The sequence below is a fragment of the Sinohyriopsis cumingii genome, chromosome 18 (genome assembly GCF_028554795.1).
Source record: "Sinohyriopsis cumingii isolate HCF-2022 chromosome 18, ASM2855479v2, whole genome shotgun sequence".
NCBI lineage: Eukaryota > Metazoa > Mollusca > Bivalvia > Unionida > Unionidae > Sinohyriopsis > Sinohyriopsis cumingii.
Window position 1 is genome coordinate 99067235 of NC_142978.1, and position 21796 is coordinate 99089030.

Genomic DNA, 21796 nt, shown 5'->3' on the forward strand with positions numbered 1-21796 from the left:
CCGTTGATGACCCCCAAAAGAACTTCCCCAGTGGCAGTACCCTCCAATTTAGTGGCAGTGGCTGCTGCTCACAAAGTACCTTCTCCCAAAATCAAAGTCCAAGAAAGATCGGGCATGTTACAAAGTTTACTGGATTTGTCCAAGCAAGAACTGGCTCGATTTAGTCCGTTACGTACCCCTGCACGACGTGTCATGCCTGTCCTCAAACTGATACGACGTAAAGACAATCAGTGGCGACGCGTTCCAGTATAAAAAAGGCCTGTGACCAAGTAGGGTATCAGTGTTGTTTTGGTGCTCCTGAAGACTCAAAGATGTCACCCTCCAGAAAACCCCAAGGAAAGAAAAGGAAAGAACTACCACCACGTTTAGCCAAACATGGGGACATGTTATCTGTCCTGTCCAAAACATCTCCACCCCTACGAAAAAAACTCATTCAAACGGCCTCCAAAGAGGTCATCGATACCGTGTGCGAATGTTGTTTGAACGTTTTGAAAGGCACGATCCCTTTGTCCAAACACCAGAAACAATGCTTAAGCAAACATCGTCACGTTCTTCGCCAAATGGTTCAAAAGAAAATTCCCATTCGTCAAAAAAAGAAAATGTTGGTCCAACGTGGAGGCATTTTGCCTCTCTTGTTAGGCCCCATACTGAAAGGAGTCTTGGGAACCATGTTGGGAGGACTGGTGGGAGCAAGATAAAAAGACCCTCGGAAGTCCCAAGATCTCAGAATCGACCCTTGACAACCCCATGGAAGGACGAAAACTAGCTTTAGTGCCTTACAAACGATGGATGGAATACCATCGGTGGCAAGAACAACGCACCCCGCATTTACCTCCCAATCCCAATTTGAGCGAGATGTCCCAGTTACAACACGAATTGCAGTCCTTGATGGATCGCCAAGATTTGTCCGAAACAGAAAAATCGCAAAAGTACGGTAAACTCTTGCAACGACTGCAACTCTTTCACCAGAAAGTTTTAGACGAAACAGCTCTACCCACTCTGAAAGATTTTAAGACCTTGATGAAAAGTCCAGCACCATCACCAGTACCAGTACCAGTGACCAAGACAGAAAAAGGAGAAGAAGAAGAAGAAGCGTTTCAAACTCCACCAGAAAAAGTACGCAAGTTAACAACACCACCTACCTCCAGAATCGGATAGATTAAAAAGATGATGGCCACCCCTTCTTCATCGCAAGAGAAAAAGAAAGTGAAGACAGAAGTGAAGACAGAAGTGAAACAAGAACCGATATCCCCCGCTCAGACATCCTCCTCCTCTTCAACACCTATTGCCGGTCGCACACGCAAAGCCTTGCATTCCAAGAAAATACCCCAAGAGAAAAAGAGTAGCATCCTCCAAGAGTGGGTGCCTTATTAACACACAAACACAAAAAAATGGAAAAAGTCTTAGCCAGCATTTACTACGATCCCTCGCATCCTGCAGGTTACGCAGGAGTTCAAAAACTGTATCGTCTCCGTTTACCTGAAGTGCAACGATGGTTACAAGAACAAGCTACCTACACTTTACACAAACCCATTCGACGCAAGTTTGCCAGAAGTCGTACCCGAGTGGAAGGCATCGATCATCAATGGCAAGCCGATTTAGCCGATGTCTCTCATTTGGCCAGCTACAATCGTGGCTACAAATATTTGTTTTGTGTCATCGACGTCTTTTCCAAATTTGCCTGGGTCGTGCCCTTGACTTCCAAATCCAGCAGCGAGTTAGTGCGAGCCCTGCAACGGGTGTTGAAACAAAGCGGTCGTCACCCTCTTCGATGGCAAACGGACAAAGGCACCGAATTTCTGAACCAAGCTTTCCAAAAAGAATTAAAGAAACGTGACATTCATTTTTTTACCACCGAGAATCCCGAAACCAAAGCCAGCATCGTGGAACGTTTTCAACGCACTTTGAAAGAACGCATGTGGAAATATTTTACGCATCACCACACTCTGAAGTACATCGACATCTTACCGCACCTGGTGCAAGCGTACAACCAATCTTACCATCGAAGCATCGGACGTGCCCCGCAAGACGTGACTCCCGACAACGAAGTGCTGGTGTTTGAGCGCCTGTTTTGTACGTCCCCGACGAGGGCTGTCCCCAAGAAAAGTGGAGAGTTGACCGTAGGAGATTGAGTGCGCATTGGCAAAACCAAACGCACTTTCGACAAAGGTTACTTACCTAACTGGACGACCGAACTGTTTCATGTCACTGGACGAGTGCATGGCCGTCATCCTGCCGTCTATAAATTGGAAGACATGAACGGAGAAGTACTCAAAGGAACGTTTTATTTGCCCGAGTTACAACGTGTCACCAAAAAAGAAGACGACGTGTACGACATCGAAAGCATTCTCGAACGCAGAACCCGTAAAGTGGGCAAACGACGTGTCAAAGAAGTCAAAGTACGTTGGAAAGGATATCCGCCCAGTTTTGATTCTTGGATCGACGCTTCGCAAGTCATCGACTATAAAAAGAAGTGACCATCATGCCCTTTCACACAGCAGACGCAGCTACGTCGACCAGTCCTTCTTCACCTAGTTCTTCTGTGCAAGATTTACAAAAACAACCCTTGTGGGTGTGGTGTGGAGAACGTGTGCCTAAAACGCAAATCGTCTTTTTCTGCCAAATCTTCGTGGTGTATTGTGTCATCGGAGCAGCCATCGCCAATTTGAGTTTGCAACAAGGAGACAAACAATTGTGGACCATTTTATTGAGCAGTTTCATCGGTTACCTGCTTCCCAATCCCTCCCTGAAATTCTCCTCGAACGGGAACCTTGTGTCCAGTGCCAGTGTCAGTCACCACTCCAACAACAACCACAATCAGAACCCCATTTTAGACGGAGACACGCCTCTGACGTCCAGTAACCCCTCGGACAGCCACAGAACTCTGGAATTATGAGTCACCGAAACCAATTTTACTTAACCTTACCCAGTGACAGTTCCATGGAGGTGTTTCCCAACAACACGTTGTGCTGTTACACGGCCAAATTACCTCAGGCCATCCCCTTAGATCACGAAGCCCATTGGGAAGTGGCTTTAGTAGAAATGATTCACCCGACCCAAGTCCTCAATGTCCTTCCCAATCAAAATTTTTTTAAGGTGGAAGTTAATGACGAGCAATTGCAACAGGAATTGAATAAGAGAGCCATGTCTGACATTAAAACCTATAATGAGAAAACTAAAACGTGGACCTACCACTTGTCCATTCTCCCAGGCTATTATTTTAGTGGTCATCATTTGGTCAGCACCATAGCCTCCAGGTTTAATGGAGTGTTTGGGAAAGCTTTTGAGAATGTCAACAACAAAAGTGTCACCATGGAGTACCACAAAGTAGCTCGTCGCTTCTCGATGAAATTTGACCAGAGTAAAATCATGTCCATTTTATTTTGTCCTGAATTGTTTGACATGTTGGGCGGAGACATGGAGATGAGAAAGAAATTTGATCAAAAAGGTGAGCAAGTAATCATTTACGACAACGAGTCTTTTGCCAAGTATTTTCGTACCCCGGTAGAACTGAATCAAGGACTGAATTTGATCTTTGTGTATTCCGATGTGGTGGAGTACAACGTGGTGGGACACACCTCCGTACCGTTACTGCGTGTCATTCCTTTCAAAGTGGATTCTGCCACGAACGCTGACGAGGAAGGTGGAAACACTTACCACGTCCACCGCGAATTTGTACATCCTCAGTATTTGCCGGTCAGCAAGTCGTATTTGGATACGGTCAACATTACTATAAATGGAGATTTGGGACAAAATATTCCATTCACCAAAGGAAAAGTCACGGTGAAACTCCATTTTCGAAAACGGTTCTCTCACGACTCGTAAGTCATGTATCCAGTGTACCGAGGGGTTGCTCGACAGCGAGGACACGGTTTAGGAGATATGCTGAAATCGGCCTTTCGTTCGGTGGCCCCAGTGTTGAAACCGATGGTGACACGCGGATTGCACGCCTTGAAAGATGCGGCACTGACGCAAGGCAAAGAATTTCTCCAAAATGTCATCATCGACAAACAAAACCCTAAAGAAGCCTTCATGAGGGCAGGCAAAAATGTCTTGCTGCAAACGGGCAAAGACATTTTAGGCCGACGAGACACACCTATAAATGCCCTGCACGCTACCGAGTCAGGCATTCAGCAAGGACAAGGCAGAAAGAGACGACGACGAAGAAAACACCCTTTCACCAGACTTCAAGCTAGAAAGGCCAAGAAAAGAAGAACCGTTCGAGACTTAGACGTTTTTGATTATTGAGAAAGAACAGAACAAAATGATGCACCGAGAGTCTTGCGCTTGTTCCAAGACGGAACTGGATCTGTTTGCCATGCCCCCCACCATGATGACCATGCAAGAATCCCAGTGGGTGGAATTTCACCCCGTCTCCTCATTGACCGATTCCGCTCCCATCGAGTTTGAAATCAAAGGACAGCCCGAAGATTACATCGATCTGAATAGCAGTTACTTGTACTTGAAAGTCCAAGTTCTAGATAAGGATGATGTTGGAGTAGATGACAGTGAGAATATAGCTCCCGTCAACAATTTCATGCATTCCTTGTTCAGCTCAGTGGATTTGTACTTGAATAACAAACTAGTCAGCAGCAGCATGGATACTTACCCTTACCGTGCCTACCTGGAAAATCTCTTGACGTACGGAATAGATGCCAAGGATACTCATCTCAATGCCTGTGTGCTGTGGGAACCTGACGAAGCGACCAAGTTCGACACATTGGATGGAAGCAATTCCGTCTTTGAGCAAAGAGAAAGCAAAATCATAGATAAGAAGAGTTTAGAACTGATGGATCGCTTGAGACTGAATCGCAGCAGTAGCGCTTTCCATTTGCTGGCTGATCCTGCTAAGGCTCCTAAAAGCAAAATCGAAGAGGCCAAACTCTACGTACGACGCGTGGAAGTGTTACCCAAAGTAGGTAACGAAATCAGTCAAACGTTGAGCAGAACGACCGCCAAGTATCCCATACGACGTGTGGAAGTGAAAACGTTCACCATTCCCAAGGGACAGCATTCTATGATCGAAGATCATCTGTTTCAAGGACAGTTACTCAAGCGTTTAATCCTTGGTATGGTCTCGAATTCAGCCTTCAACGGAGCCTTCGGTGAAAATCCTTTCAACTTTCAACACTTCAACGTGAAGAAAATCGAAGTCAGTCGCGATGGCAAGACCTTGAGTACCCGACCTTTCGAACCTGACTTTAGTGACAAGAAGATGAATTACTTGAGATCGTACTTGTCCCTGTACGAAGCCACCGGTCAGTTAGGAACCAACACCAGTCACGGCATTACGTACGACGAGTATGCAGGAGGCTATGCTTTGTGGGCTTTCGATTTCACTCCAGACCAAGGCAGCGACGAGGGACATTTCCACCCTATAAAATCTGGCCAGATTCGTGTGGAACTTCAGTTTGCAAAAGAACTGCCAGCAACAGTGAACGTCATCCTGTATGCAGAATTCGATAATACCATAGAAATCAACAGTTTGAGAGAAGTCATTCTAGATTACTAGAAACCATGGAAGACTGTTATCCCTCTTTACCTAGTGGAGAAACTTTAAAGATGAATTGTGAGGAAACTGTGGAAGAAGAATCCCAAGACAAAGACGAAGAAGATATCATGATGAAGTCAAGATGGCCAGAACAAGAAGCCCATTTAGTCTGCTGTTTTGCCAAACACTTGGCCGAAAAAATGACAGAATTGATCAAGAAAAATTGCTATGGATGTCAAAACGATCATCCCAGTCAAATTCAACACGATAAATGCCTGATGTTAAGTCAAGAAGAAAAATTAGATGAATATCTGGACGAAGCTTGGAGTCTCATCTCGGACGAAGACGTGTTGCACCAGTGGTATAAAGACTTGCGTGAACATTCTTGTCCACCATTAACCACTCAAGAGATCCATCGTATCGAAGCTCTCCTGAATCAAAGTGAGGAGACGAAACAAAGAAACGGTTATTTGTCAGACATTTTCAAGCAAAAAGTCAGGATCGAATTGACGACTTATTATTACCTGTGAAGAAGAAAAAACATGGATACCTGGGAACTTTATTACCTTTTGAACCACAGTTCGTATACGGCTTCTTGGAATCCTGTCGTCTGTGCTAAAGATGAACTCCCTCATCGCAAACCTAAAGACCATCAAGCTTACGTGATCAACACGGACGACAGTCATCTCCCAGGACCCACTGGGTAGCCGTCTACTTTCCTCAAGAAGGATGTGTGGAATATTTCGATTCGTACGGATTGCCCCCTTTGGAAGACGATATCATCGACTTTATGAGAAGAAATGCTCAGACCACCCGATTCAATAATGTGAAATTACAAGGCACAGATTCCTTGGTGTGTGAACAATATTGTGTGTATTTTCTGCATCATCGCAGCCTGGGCTATTCCTTAGAACATTTAGTGACTCATTTTGATCCTCGTTCTTCTACTAGAAACGACGTGAAAGTAGATCGATGGTTTTGTGACCATTATGCTTATCTTTTGTCTCAAGCTAGGAAACGTAGTGTCCATCAATGGCCTAATGACTTCCAACAGTGGAAATCACAATTTCATTCACAACGTTGTCAGCCCTGTTTAAGGTAGATTGTCAATTGAGAAAAAAATGTTTGTCTTTTGAAGAAAAAAATGTTTGATGTTATCATGTTGGATTATTGTTTAAAATATGTTAGAAAAGTTGTTGTTTAGTGTTAAGCGATTTTTGAATAAAAAATGTTGTGTTTTGAAAAAAAATGCCTTTGTCTTTTGTTTAGGTATAAGAATGTTTCATTGATGCTCTTTGACTTCTTACTATCCCTCTCATGACACTCATTGAACGTTGCGACTCGAAAACCGTGTGGGGATGTTTTCCTTCACGTCCGCGCTTTGACTTTAAGAACCGGGGTTGTTTCCAGTCTAACCATCCATTGTCGACTCATCCTCCTACGAAGATGTGCTCCAAACTAGCTAAGCTCAGCGAAGCCTACGTGAATTTGCATAGGGTCAGACACAGTCTGATACCGAAGCCAGAAGAAATAGAGAATGTGAGAATGTTAAAAATCACTGAAGACCTGATAGAAGAGCTCTTCAGAGAAGAAGTGAACAGGGAAAAAGAAGAATGGACAGAGAAGTACAGACTTCAGAGACAGCAGCAACAGCAGCAGCAACAACAACAACAACAACAACAGCAGCAGCAACAACCTGAACCTGACAGAGGCTTTGTCGATTGTCGTATCGACACCAAAGAGTTCTTCTTCTCTTTCCGAAGAAGCAGACCTATCGCCAGAAAGTCTATCCTCAGAGGACATCGCATTCTTAGAAACTAAAAAAGATTGCCATAGCAAACAAAAAAACAAAAAAAACAGCCCTTTTCAGGGCTACCCCAATACTCTAGAAAAGAAATAACTATCAATTTGCCAATGTGTGTAGGTAGAGTAGTGTGAATATAAACACTGACTCTTTTTTAAAAAATGTGAGGGTATGTGTTTGTGTGTTTGTGTTTGTAAGTGCTCACGTAAGTTGGTGTGGATAGTAGATTAAAATGATGTCTTTTTTGGTGTTTGAGGTGTGGGGAGAGTAGATTTGGGGGTTTGATTGTATTGCTTTGCGTATGTGAATAGTCTATTGAAGTGATTAATGAAAAAATTTTTTAGAATAGTGATGGGTAGTATAAAAAAGTGAGTGAGTGTTTCTTTTAGGTCCGCGCGTTGTTGTTTTTGGTCATGATCTAGGTAAGATCAATTTTATGTTTTTTAGGGGGATGTTTTCCTTCACGTCCGCAGTTTTAGTATAAATTGAAACTCGTTCGGCAGTCTAGCTACCCTTGTTGATTGATCAACACCAAAAATGAACACGAGACTGGCGAAACTGTTGGAACTTCATGTGCATCTGGAATATGCCAGGCGCATACTAAATGAACTGGCCGCGGAAGCCATTGTGGAAGAGGGAAGGATAAGAGAGGAGGAGGAAAGAAGAAACAAAGAAGAGGAGGAGAGAAGATACAAAGAAGAGGCGGAGAGAAGATACAAAGAAGAGGAGGAGAGAAGAAACAAAGAAGAGGAGGAGGAAAAGGAGAGAAGAAGAAGAAATTTCAGAATCCCAGAAACCGAAAATTGGGATTCTGAAGCCACATATCCTGCCTCTGCTCTCTCCCCCAAAAAAGTAAAAAGTAACTGGGGAACAAGATGTGTATGTGGCGCCAGGCCTGGAAGGTGCCACCATTAACCAGGTGTCCATGAAGTTCCAAAAAAAACCCCAGCCCTTTTCAGGGCTACACAATACTCAAGAAAAGAAATAACTATCAATTTGCCAATGTGTGTAGGTAGAGTAGTGTGAATATAAACATTAACTCTTTATTAATAGTGCGAATGTTTGTGTTTGTGTTTGTAACTGCTCAAGTAAAGTTTGTGTGAATAGTAGTTTCTTTATTGTTTCTTAGCGTATGTGGAGAATATAGTTTGGGTTTTATTATATGAAATGAGAAAAGTGGGGGATGTTTTCCTTCACGTCCGCGCGTTGTTTGGTCATGATCTAGGTAAGATCAATTTTATGTTTTTTAGGGGGATGTTTTCCTTCACGTACGCGCTTTAAGTATAAGAACCCACAGTATTCGTCGTTCAAACCATTCTACAGAGAAGATGGCTTCGAACCACCTCGATAAATTTCAAACATTGTAAGACGTCCTTGACAATTTGGGCATGATAGAACAAATGCTAGTACGACTCAATGAAGACCACTATTCTTATAGTCCGCATAGAGTAAAAATGGAGATTAACAACTTAAGAAAAGCAAAGGACATGATAAGTGGTGTGATGAAGGAAATAAAGGAGGAGAAGGAGGATGAAGAGGAAAGGATAAGAATACGAAAATGGAATGAAAAAATTGAAAAAGAAGAAGAAAATGAGAAGAGGACGAAAGAAGAGGAGGAGGAAGATAAGAAATAAGAGGAGGAGAAAAAAAGAAGAGAAAGAGTGTAGGTGAGAAAATAAGAAGTTGGTGGAGAGAAAGAAGAAATTAGAAGCAGCAGAAGAAGAAGAAGAAAAACAAAAGGCCCTTTTCAGGGCCACGCATATTTCTCGAAAAGAGAATGACTTTTCAATTGCCTACCCCTTTTTAAATTTAAATTTAAATTTAAAAAAATTTAAAAAAAAAATAAATAATAATCCCATGTTCAATTCCCCTTGTCCCTAGACAAGCCCAAACTCTATTCCCCCATGTTAATTTCCCTTGTCGCTAGACAGACCCACACTATAGTTCCATGTTAAATTCCCCTTGTCGGTAAAATGACCCACGATGTATTCCCATGTTAATTCCCCTTGTCGGTAATCTGACCCACGATTTTTCGCCATGTTAAATTTCCATTGTTGGTAATCTGACCCAGGGGTCTCTGTAATGCTAATTTCCATTGTACGTAAAGTGCCCCACCTTACTACTGGCGTAAATATGTAAGTCGGTAGGTAGATAGGAACAGTTGTAAGCAAGGGTGAATATGTATGTCTAGATTAGTAGATAGATGTAGGATGTAGATCGATAATAAAGTTCAAGTTGCAAATAGTAACGAAGATAAATGGATAAACTTATGAAGGGATGTATATAGATCGGTATATAAATACATCCTTGCGTATGTTTATGCAAAGAAATTATATATATATATATATATATATATATATATATATATATATATATATATATATATATATATATATATATATATATATATATATATATATATAGGCGTGATTTTATGTCAGTACAACACTTACAAGTCCCAAATTCCTGAATCTATCAGCACGGCGATTTCAACATAGAATTGCTGTGAATTTTCTGTGGATGGAATTTGAAATTAGAAGACATTAATTTTGCATACTGTAGCCTTAATACTTATGATTAATAGAAATCTGTATTTTGACGCATTTCTAATCTAGAACACATTAATGTAATTGCATTCACAAAAGTTCCAATTAAAATGTTCTATGCTTTCTCATTAAGGTATATTCTCAGTAGGCATATAATGACAAACAACATGAAAGGGATATAATAAAACAGAACTGAACTGAATGGTGACAGTTTTGCCATTCTCATCTGGGGATATTACCACCTTACCGTATATCATATCATACGAGTTTGTCCACTAAAAACTGTATTCACCTCTTGCTACTTTTCTAGCGGTAAGCGTGGAGTTTGCGAAAAGAAAACCATCTTGGTTGTTTTGTGGATGTGGATAACGTCGGAGTAGATCAGCCAGTTCTTTTTCTACATTTTTCTCATTGACATTTGCTGAATCTGCAAAATGAGACATTTTTATCATGTATCGATATCATGAAGTATGTGGAGATTTGTTTTGCTGTATTTTATAACTGTTCTTTGTTATTAATAAAACAAAATCGAATAGGGATCTAGCGAGAAAAACAATGGCTTAATCACGTTGATGTTTAATAACTTTATCTTAGATTGCATCAAGAAGAAAACATGTCATTGCACCGTATGTACGATGACAAAGATAACAGTCATATTTGGAATTATAGCAAATAAAAGATATCGCAAAAACACCTAGAAAATAACACGAAGTCATTATTCACATGTATAATCCACACTCCAACCATGTATTACCGTGATTATATACAGCAACAAATGTCACGTTGGTGGATATGCAATTAAAACATTTAAAATGAATGCATTGTTTATGATCAAGATATAATAAACTTTTGCAAACCTTTACTTTCGACGGAAAGATCTCTTTGGTTATTTAATTGCTCATGTAGAACATATCGTCTGCCAACAAGATTTGGAACAGTCAACAAGTTTTTCGATGTGACGTCACTCTCCAAGGGTCGAAGGTCATAATTTCTGTCTCCAATTCGTATGTTTCCATTCTAGTTTAAGGTGGAAAAGAATCTATATGCATATAATCAAAGGTTATGAGTCGGACTGAGATGCGCCTATCTATGTTATCTTGATAATCCTTTATATGGTCATTTCAGGCATTTATGATAGTGGTATCCCGATGCAATGAATGACAACAAGCTTTCCTTAACGTGTGTCTGCAAATACCGGAATACTTACTAACACTTCTGAAGACAACTCTGGATCTGAAGATAAATAAATAGCACAACTTGCCTTGTGCGGGTCGAAAGAGGGGCTGGCCTCAATATCTTTGCTAGACCAGGACCCAATGTAGTGCCATACTAGCGTTTTGAGACTGGACACTCGATTACGGTTCCATATCCCTAAACCCCATTCTTTATACCACATGATATTTCCCCATTCAGGAATTAGGCACACGTTGCTTGCAACTGTAAGAACCCTACCCACCCACCCACCCGCGCCCCCAAAAACAGCGGCCAAGTGTCGGAAGATCGTCACACAACAACTACAGCTACCACACCATGGTTACTATTAATCGCGGCTATACTGCACACGATATATTTTACGCGGATTGTTTTCTTTGTGTGATGATATGTTATTATTTATCGCTATACCACATATAATGTGTTCTGTGGAGATTTTCCTTTGTGAAAGTACATTACATCAGACCCGAACACTACTGCAGGAATATTATTATTGATCAAGCTATACTAAATACAACCTATTTAAGGAGATTGTTTATGTTGTGTGAGAATACACAATTTAATGATTGCAATGGGAAGTGGATGACAGGTGTGGAACAGGTGCAAAAGGTATTAGACAACACCAATAACATATAATTAAGAACGGAACAGTTCCAAGATAAGCCCAGTACCGATTTTTACATGGCCGTGCAAGCGTTTATAGATCACAGCAACCAAGATTTTAGGTGTTATTTGTGCCCAGCTAGGTTACACGATCAATTAGAACGTCAATTTTCATTTACTAGTGATAAGAAAAATCGATCAAGAATTTTCGAGGTGTCAATATGCAGGTTGAAATTATATCGATTATTCACGGCACGCAGGAAACCGGTTATCACCAACCTGGACTTGATAACTGTTCATGGGACTCCAATGGTCACATACTTGGCAACACCTCGACATCTTTCGGGTTTTTGTCGTGCGGGCCTTTTGATTTTACCTTATCATTTTTAGAAACAACCCTGGATAGTATATGAAAAGTCTGTTGACATTTACGACGCGAAATTGTTGGAATCAGACGCGACCCTGACTAGGTTTGCCACCAAAGTTGATTTGACTGAGTTTAACAGTTGATAATTGCAGTTGTATCAGTTTCATGTAAGGAAAATTTCCACTGGTCAGAACAGAACCATGTGATCAAACCCAGTTGCATTTATTTCTGTATAAACAGTAAGGAGAACTACTTTATATTTCTATAAATAGCGTCACGTACAAAGTAACTGATGTAAACACCGAATCGGTACTCCACAACCTTATGAATTTTATAAACCATATCGGGACAATAAGGTCCATCTGAATGCACACAGAGTAAGTCTGTATTACAAACTTTGTGCACAATGAACGTCTAAATAAGTTATGGCCTTCCGCTGGGTTATGTAGGGGGATGCAAAAGAAGGACACTGCTACATCCATTCAAGGCCAAGCATTATTGCTTGTCATAGAGGATGATCGAAACTTATGCCCTCCTATGAATCTAAATTTTACTGAAGCAGTTGCATTTGATTAACCACGCGGCTCGAAATCAAATTGACCATAGTTATGTTTGCAAAGCTTTCCAGGGTCTCGGTTTAATGGCCACAGTCCCAACACTAAAAATGTCTTGGTTTAATGGCCACAGTCCCAACACTAAAAATGTCTTGGTTTAATGGCCACAGTCCCAACACTAAAATGTCTCGGTTTAATGGCCACAGTCCCAACCCTAAAAATGTGTTTGTTTAATGGCCACAGTCTCAACATTAAAAATGTGTTGGTTTAATGGCCACAGTCCCAATACTAAAAATGTGTTAGTTTAATGGCCACAGTCTCAACACTAAAACTGTGTTGGTTTAATGGCCACAGTCCCAACACTAAAAATGTCTTGGTTTAATGGCCACAGTCCCAACACTAAAAATGTCTTGGTTTAATGGCCACAGTCCCAACACTAAAAATGTCTTGGTTTAATGGCCACAGTCCCAACACAAAAAATGTTGTCAGTTTAATGGCCACAGTCTCAACACTAAAACTGTGTTGGTTTAATGGCCACAGTCCCAACACTAAAAATGTCTTGGTTTAATGGCCACAGTCCCAACACTAAAAATGTCTTGGTTTAATGGCCACAGTCCCAACACTAAAAATGTCTTGGTTTAATGGCCACAGTCCCAACATAAAAAATATGTTGTTTTAATGGCCGCAGTCCCAACACTAAAAATGTGTTGGTTTAATGGCCACAGTCCCAATACTAAAAATGTGTTAGTTTAATGGCCACAGTCTCAACACTAAAACTGTGTTGGTTTAATGGCCACAGTCCCAACACTAAAAATGTCTTGGTTTAATGGCCACAGTCCCAACACTAAAAATGTCTTGGTTTAATGGCCACAGTCCCAACACAAAAAATATGTTGTTTTAATGGCCGCAGTCCCAACACTAAAAATGTGTTAGTTTAATGGCCACAGTCTCAACACTAAAACTGTGTTGGTTTAATGGCCACAGTCCCAACACTAAAAATGTCTTGGTTTAATGGCCACAGTCCCAATACAAAAATGTGTTGGTTTAATGGTCACAGTCCCAAAACTAAAAATGTGTTGGTTTAGCGGCCACAGTCCCAACACTAAAAATGTCTTGGTTTGGCTAGACATATTACTACCAAGAATAACTAAGTTTTGCGACTGATATCTGTCTTGAACTTATTTTTCGGCTCGAGAAATATTTTGAAAATATCCTATAAATAATCACAACTGCCTCTCGAATTTACAAATGAAGGCGGTAATATCACTAGCTCATACAAAAAGATCGCTTTAATACATTGAAAATATTAAAAACGTGTTGGTATGTTTTGCATCTTAGACTTCCGACTGCAACATCGGTGTCCAAACCTGAGCTTTAATTCGAAAACAAGTCCATTTTAAATGAAACAGCACAACACAAGCCCGTTTTTTTTTTCTTTCTATGGTAATCTTGGGATTCCCTCTTGGTTGACATAAGAATTTTTTTATAGTATGACCAATATATTTTCATAGCTTTCCCACAAAATATTAAGCCCAGGCTTTCTAAAATAGAAAATCTAGCGATTTGCCCAAGCAGAACCTACATCTGACAAACGTCAAAAAGCTGTCTTTGATATGTTTCAGGAATAATGTGCAAGTAGAATTAACCAGTCACCACTATGGTCGAGGAAAACAAACGGTTGTTGACAACTCACAACTGGTGTAACCAACTAGACCATCGAATCGTATACTATAAGGAAAGAAATTGTAATCTCTAATTGTGTCCTAAGGTGATGCGTACAATTTAGATATTTTATGCATGATTTTAAAATGTACTTACGATGACTCTGTCACACTGTCCATTTGATCTCTTGACGCATCTGACGGTCATGAATGCCCAGTTCTCCTTATCCAGGTAGTAAGCCACATCCTATTCAAATAAATACGTACAATTTTAGAATCGAAAGTAGTACGGCAGGTAAATATTTCAGCATGCAGATATTTAGGAAAGTAGGTGACTGCAATTCATTTCTTACTTAAGCACCTAGTTGTGTGGGCATGTGGGTAAGTATGTGACTGTATAGGTAATACAGTTTAAGATTTAATATGTACGTGACTGATAGGATACAAGGAAAGTCGATATGTGATACATTTTGAATCTATCTTTATGCTTAAAAAATTCAACACGTAATCACTTTAACAAATATATACATCTTCCTTTAGGTGCCATACGAATATAAGTGCGCAGACTGGGAGAACATGATAAAATTAACATTTTTATTCCACTGTATCATAAGACCAAGTAACTGGATCATATATATATATATATATATATATATATATATATATATATATAATGATTCACGCTCGCGTAAGAACATTTATGGCAGGTGTGATTGGGTCTACAATTTCCCGCCAGATTTGTCGTGTAACGCGCTGTCAACCGGCAATATATTTATATATAAGTTTTTAATCACGTGGTTGCCCCAGCCAATCACAATGCTTTCGCACCGGCTGCGCGCGGAGGGATTCTCTGTGCTAGGGACTTTAGCGTCAGTTGAGCCAATTTTCTTCTAGGGTGCGGACGTGTTTTCTTTTTCTGTAGAAAATTTTCCCACCTCCACCCCATTATACCTTCCTATATGTAATAGTTATATACTATCTTGATAATGAAATTTTTTTTCTTTCTCCATTTGTTCGGTTTTTAGGCGGTTGCATCCGCAGTAATCTCTTACAAAGTTATACGACTGCTACAATCTCGTTGTATTATAATGCCGCTTGTCTCAGTGTTTCATTTTTTAGCACCTTTACTTGATATATTTTGTTCGAACAGTTATATTGCTGTAAATACATAGTTTAGGTTGAGTCTGTTCAGTACACAACAACCATGTTTATGGCGGTTGCAGCCTGAAATAAATTATGTATTATACTCTATGTCTCCTTGTTCAATTTATTGGCTCGTTTACTATATAAACTTTGTCCAAATAGTTATGATATGCTGTAAATACATAACAAATTTCTGGTTCACTAATATTATTCATGTTAAATGCAAAGTCACGAAAGTGACCAGCATCAAACACAACGTTTGTCTTTGTTTTAATTATGTACAGATATACATTCCCATTGTAATATTTGCAAGAATGACCTCGGGAATCCTGACTTTTCCCTCTCTATCTTTCTTTTAACTCTATTGATGTCGAAAAGAGTAGACGGGCGCATGCACATTTAATTTTACAATCTCATCAAACAAGGTAGTGAAAAATCCTGTATTTTCATTCACTTTCTTTCTGAAAATAACTTGCACCCCTCTTCTACATGTGTAAGAACACATCACACACACACACACACACACACACACACACACACACACACATATATATATATATATATATATATATATATATATATATATATATATATATATATATATATATATATATATATATATATATATATATGTGTGTGTGTGTGTGTGTGTGTGTGTGTAACACAGAATAAAAGTGAAACCGACACTTTGAGTAAAATTAAACAATTTATTTCTCTAAGTCTCTAAGTTACAAAGTGAAATATTTAAGAGGAATTTGCAGTAATTGTGAATTTAATCCCAAGTAATCCTAAATGTTTTATCACAAGTCTAAAAGTATTAGAATGTTCTGAAGGAATTCCAATAGTTTAAATGTCTTGATGTATCACAGTGATATAATTCAGAATGTCTTCGAATGAGTCATCAATAATTATTTTTTTTTTTTTTTAGTCCAAAAGGTTATTGAGCACAATGCAATTCCAATGAATAATTGTAATAAATAATTCCTCTCAAATTATACCTGAATACAAGTATAAATTCTGATTATAAATTCCCCAGGACTGGAATAAAACAGGATAGAATAATTGTTCTCATATTTATATACAGTCATCTGACCTATGACGCAATACTGTTTTCTGGAAATCTAATGATTTCCAATAGAAACTTCCATTAAATTGTTAACAAGTTTAGGCCTTGAACTTAAATTTTAGTTAACATCTTATCTACCACTTATAATCATGACAAAAAATAAAGTAGACTAAACATGAAAATGGCCAGGAAGGCACACACTCTACCCCCCAATCACGGACAGCGATCAAGCGTACACTGTAGATAAAGTATATGCTAAATGTACACGCATCATTACGAAGACCCAGATTCTTGTTGGTTGCTTTGTGTAGTTACAAATGCTTCCTCCAGATCAAATTATTTTACTCTCGCACTTGACAGATTTCCAGGTATTTTTAGCCCTGAGACATGAGGTACATCAAGGGATAAAAGAAAAAGCATAGGGGATTGAAATGAAATTCTCTGTCATGTTTAATTTATTTAGAAAACGAATATTATTAATATTATTTGTCTTGTTAGTATTATGTCGATGATACTTAATAAGTGGAAATTCATAACTGATCCAAAGAGTCCAGAAGTAAAAGCCAACTGCAGTAGGTGTAAAGTGGTTATTTTGGACCACTTTAAAACATGCGAATGCGTTTACACCAACCAGCATGATGACATTATTAAGGCCATCTGCAGGGCCAATGCACTCATCAATACTACTATTGCAGTGAACATGTATAATTTTGACAAGACCTCATAGCCACTACGGATCAGCAATCATTTCCGAAGCATCGCAGCCAAATGCTCAAAAGTTCCTTACTGTAAAACCAGCATCAGGAAACCCAGTTGATTGAGATGACGGGCTGCCGCAGGTCATTATGTGAGGATCAATTACATGAACCGCCTGCTTTGCAAAAGCCAAAAGGACGAGTACCAAAATCACATTTCCCGACGCTGCTTGCATGTATGTGTTAAGGCGTAGATGCTAGATGTGCAGGACATGGACAGTCGGAGTTTTAACAAGAAACCTCAGCGCTTGCTGATGCCGGGGCCAGGGAAGAACATCACGAAGTACAGCACAAAGCATGTAGACAAGGGTAGGGAGGTACCGTATATAATTTACGCTGACTTTGAGACACTGATATTCTGTACCGTGGGCAAGGACGAACAGTTGGTTCGACGAACACCTCCAGGACGGACAGAGCGTCCGAGCATCTGTCTCATTTTCTTCGACGATAAGGGTAGCCATATATATATATATATATATATATATATATATATATATATATATATATATATATATATATATATATATATATATATATATATATATATGCATGTATGTGTGGTGTGTGTGTGCGTGCGTTTGTGTGTGTCCTGTACCCTGCAACAGACACAGACAATTTATTCCTGTTGAGTCTGCGGGAGGAAGCATTCACATTGGAAGTAGGGAAAAACTAATTTCCACCAGTTTTGCTGTACAATCTACGAGACTACGGAGGCCATCTAATCATCACGGCGCTGGCTGAGGAAGAGTGAGTCATAGGAAAGTATCTGGACCTCATCGAAAATAAAATATAGTGCTACTTGAGCTTCATCCTGAGTAAGCTGCGCTTCATCGATTACTTTCAGTTTATGGCGTCATGTCTAGACGACGTGGTGAAGAAAATGGATAAAAAGGAACTCATTAATAAGCGCAGATGTGTGAAAAATAAATAACATCGATTGTCGCGCGACGAACTCGTGCTAGAACTAGTCCGCCGCTAAGGAGTCTATCCATTGGAGTACATGGACGGGTTTTCTCGCTTTGGGGAAACAGATATGCTGCCCATTAGTGCCTTCTATAGCAGCCTACGCAGTGATCTAATCAGCGGGTAGGGCTACGCGCACGCGCAGGCTGTCTGGAAGAGTGTTTGTTGCGGTAGTATGTTCGACTACCATGACTTCTACCCGGCTAACGACATGTTGTTACTGAATGACGTGTTTGAGGGCTTTCCGGCCATAACCATGCGGTCAAAATCCCTGAACCCACCAATTATTACACAGCCCATGGGCTCAGCTCTGACGTCTGCCTAAAATACACTGGTGTGAATTTTGAGCAGATGACGGACATTTACATGCTATTTAATCTTTAAACATTCACTAACATCATTCTTTGCATCTCTGTTCATTGTACTGTTATGATTTCCTGTACGGCAAAAGACTCATTCTTTGCATCTCTATTCATTGTACTGTTATGATTTCCTGTACGGCAAAAGACTCATTCTTTGCATATCTATTCATTGTACTGCTATGATTTCCTGCACAGCAAGAGACTCATTCTTTGCATCTCTATTCATTGTACTGTTATGATTTCCTGTACGGCAAAAGACTCATTCTTTGCATATCTATTCATTGTACTGCTATGATTTCCTGCACAGCAAGAGACTCATTCTTTGCATCTCTATTCATTGTACTGTTATGATTTCCTGTACGGCAAAAGACTCATTCTTTGCATCTCTATTCATTGCGCTGTTTGGCTTTCCTGCACGGCAAAAGACTCATTCTTTGCATCTCTATTCATTGTACTGTTATGATTTCCTGTACGGCAAAAGACTCATTCTTTGCATCTCTATTCATTGCGCTGTTTGGCTTTCCTGCACGGCAAATGATTCATTCTTTGCATATCTATTCATTGCGTTGTTTGCCTTTCCTGCACGGCAAATGACTCATTCTTTGCATGTCTATTCATTGCGTTGTTTGGCTTTCCTGCACGGCAAATGACTCATTCTTTGCATCTCTATTCATTGTACTGTTTGGCGTTCCTGCACGGCAAATGACTCATTCTTTGCATCTCTATTCATTGCGCTGTTTGGCATTCCTGCACGGCAAAAGACTCATTCTTTGCATCTCTATTCATTATACTGTTATGATTTCCTGTACGGCAAAAGATTAATTCTTTGCAGCTCTATTCATTGCGTTGTTTGGCTTTCCTGCACGGCAAAAGACTCATTCTTTGCATCTCTATTCATTGCAATGTTTGGCGTTCCTACACGGCAAAAGACTCATTCTTTGCATCTCTATTCATTGCAATGTTTGGCTTTCCTGCACGGCAAAAGACTCATTCTTTGCATCTCTATTCATTGCAATGTTTGGCGTTCCTGCACGGCAAAAGACTCGTTCTTTGCATCTCTATACATTGCGCTATCTGGCGTTCCTGCACGGCAAAAGACTCATTCTTTGCATCTCTATTCATTGTACTGTTATGATTTCCTGCACGGCAAAAGACTCATTTTTTGCATATCTATTCATTGTACTGGTATGATTTCCTGCACAGCAAAAGACTCATTCTTTGCATCTCTATTCATTGTACTGTTATGATTTCCTGTACGGCAAAAGACTCATTCTTTGCATCTCTATTCATTGCGCTGTTTGGCGTTCCTGCACGGCAAAAGACTCATTCTTTGCATCTCTATTCATTGCGCTGTTTGGCGTTCCTGCACGGCAAAAGACTCATTCTTTGCATCTCTATTCATTGTACTGTTATGATTTCCTGTACGGCAAAAGATTAATTTTTTGCATATCTATTCATTTTCCTGTATGATTTCCTGTACGGCAAAAGACTCATTCTTTGCATCTCTATTCATTGCGCTGTTTGGCTTTCCTGCACGGCAAAAGACTCATTCTTTGCATCTCTATTCATTGTACTGTTATGATTTCCTGTACGGCAAAAGATTAATTTTTTGCATATCTATTCATTGTACTGTTATGATTTCCTGTACGGCAAAAGACTCATTCTTTGCATCTCTATTCATTGCGCTGTTTGGCGTTCCTGCACGGCAAAAGACTCATTCTTTGCATGTCTATTTATTGCGTTGTTTGGCTTTCCTGCACGGCAAATTACTCATTCTTTGCATGTCTATTCATTGCGTTGTTTGGCTTTCCTGCACGGCAAAAAACTCATTCTTTGCATCTCTATTCATTGTACTGTTATGATTTCCTGTACGGCAAAAGACTCATTTTTTGCACATCTATTCATTGTACTGCTATCATTTCCTGTACGGCAAAAGGCTCCTAACTCAGTGTTTCTACTTCTTGAGTAGGTATTTCATGAGTTGGATCATTAAATCTCGTTGTAATTTCACGGAATCAAAATCTCTGATTTCTTCAAATATGGTTTAAAGCCTCTGGCAGTTCATTACGAATCTTGAGTGTTCCCATCGTATAACCTGAGCTCGTTTACATTTTGTCTGAATGAATCGCTAAATGAATTAGTATTCTGGTTATATTTCGAGTATTTATATGAATTAATTTTTGTAAATTGAGAAACATTAAGGGTGCTTGAATTTTCTTCGGACCTAATTTCGTAGTGGTAAATGAAGTAATGAAGTCTCCGACATTGGCATACTTAAATATTATCTTCGATGTATATCTCACTATTTGTATTGTCTTTTTGTATATTTTGTTTAATATTTTATTATACGTTTGGTCAAAATATTTAATTTATAACCGTTATTGTTTAATTTTTAAAATTGTGTAATTTTTATTGCTGTTTTAATGGGGTAAAAGGTTTATAATCTTACAAATTTTGAACGTTCTTAACCTAATTTAATTGTTTAAACTTTAAAAATTTCCTAACAGGTTTGTACTTTTTAAAAAAATCTCCAAATGCTGTCGTCACTATCTAAGTCCTGTGACAGTGGAGTTGATCTCTAACTCCTGTGACACTGGAGGCGATATCTAACTAATGTGACACTGGATGTGATATCTAACTCATGTGACATTGGAAGTGATATCCGACTCATATGACACTGGATCTTATCATCTAACTCCTATGACACTGGATGTGATTTCATATTGATACACTGAAACTGCAAGCCCCAAGAGTCATGTGCGTTTGTTTTTCCATGTCTTTTTTTATAACACTAAATGATCTTCAGGCACATTTGTTGCTATTAGGCCTATCCGTATTATGTTCAGTTTTATTTAGGACATCCCGTGCACTATATAGTCTTTCACGTACATTAAGTGTTTGTAAACAACGTACTTATTTGTACATTCTCCATTTTTTGTAGAGACATTTTCATTGATGATGACCCTTAGGTTTCGTCATATTTTATTTCTTTATTTATTGTTATTTGCTGTGGCTTACTTTAGATATTAAGGTGGTCTTCTGCGTCAGTGGTGATAATTTCCTTAAATAATGTTCTCGTTACCATTACCTTCCTAAATTCATGATTTAAACACATATTCTTTTGGGTTTAAATATCTTCAAAAGTATGGGACCCAATTTCTACACGTTTAAAGCTTACCTCCTTTTCCAAATTCAGTGCCTTCTCTAGATGGGATTTGCCGTCTTTCAGTTTTCGAACAAAATAGACGTCTGCGTTTGGATCAATCCCG

The 21796-nt window shown here is 39.4% G+C and overlaps 1 protein-coding gene across 1 annotated transcript in view; it reads right to left on the minus strand.

The window, feature by feature from the left end:
- LOC149777573 (metalloprotease mig-17-like) overlaps positions 1-10261 on the minus strand; it is a 40689-nt gene extending 30428 nt beyond the window's left edge. Inside the window, exons 1-2 of the mRNA XM_089940810.1 lie at positions 10134-10261; positions 9749-9809 (exon numbers count right to left, since the gene is read on the minus strand). The gene's annotated coding sequence lies outside the window, so the exon portion shown is untranslated. The remainder of the gene's footprint in view (positions 1-9748; positions 9810-10133) is intronic.
- Positions 10262-21796: the final 11535 nt, after the last annotated feature.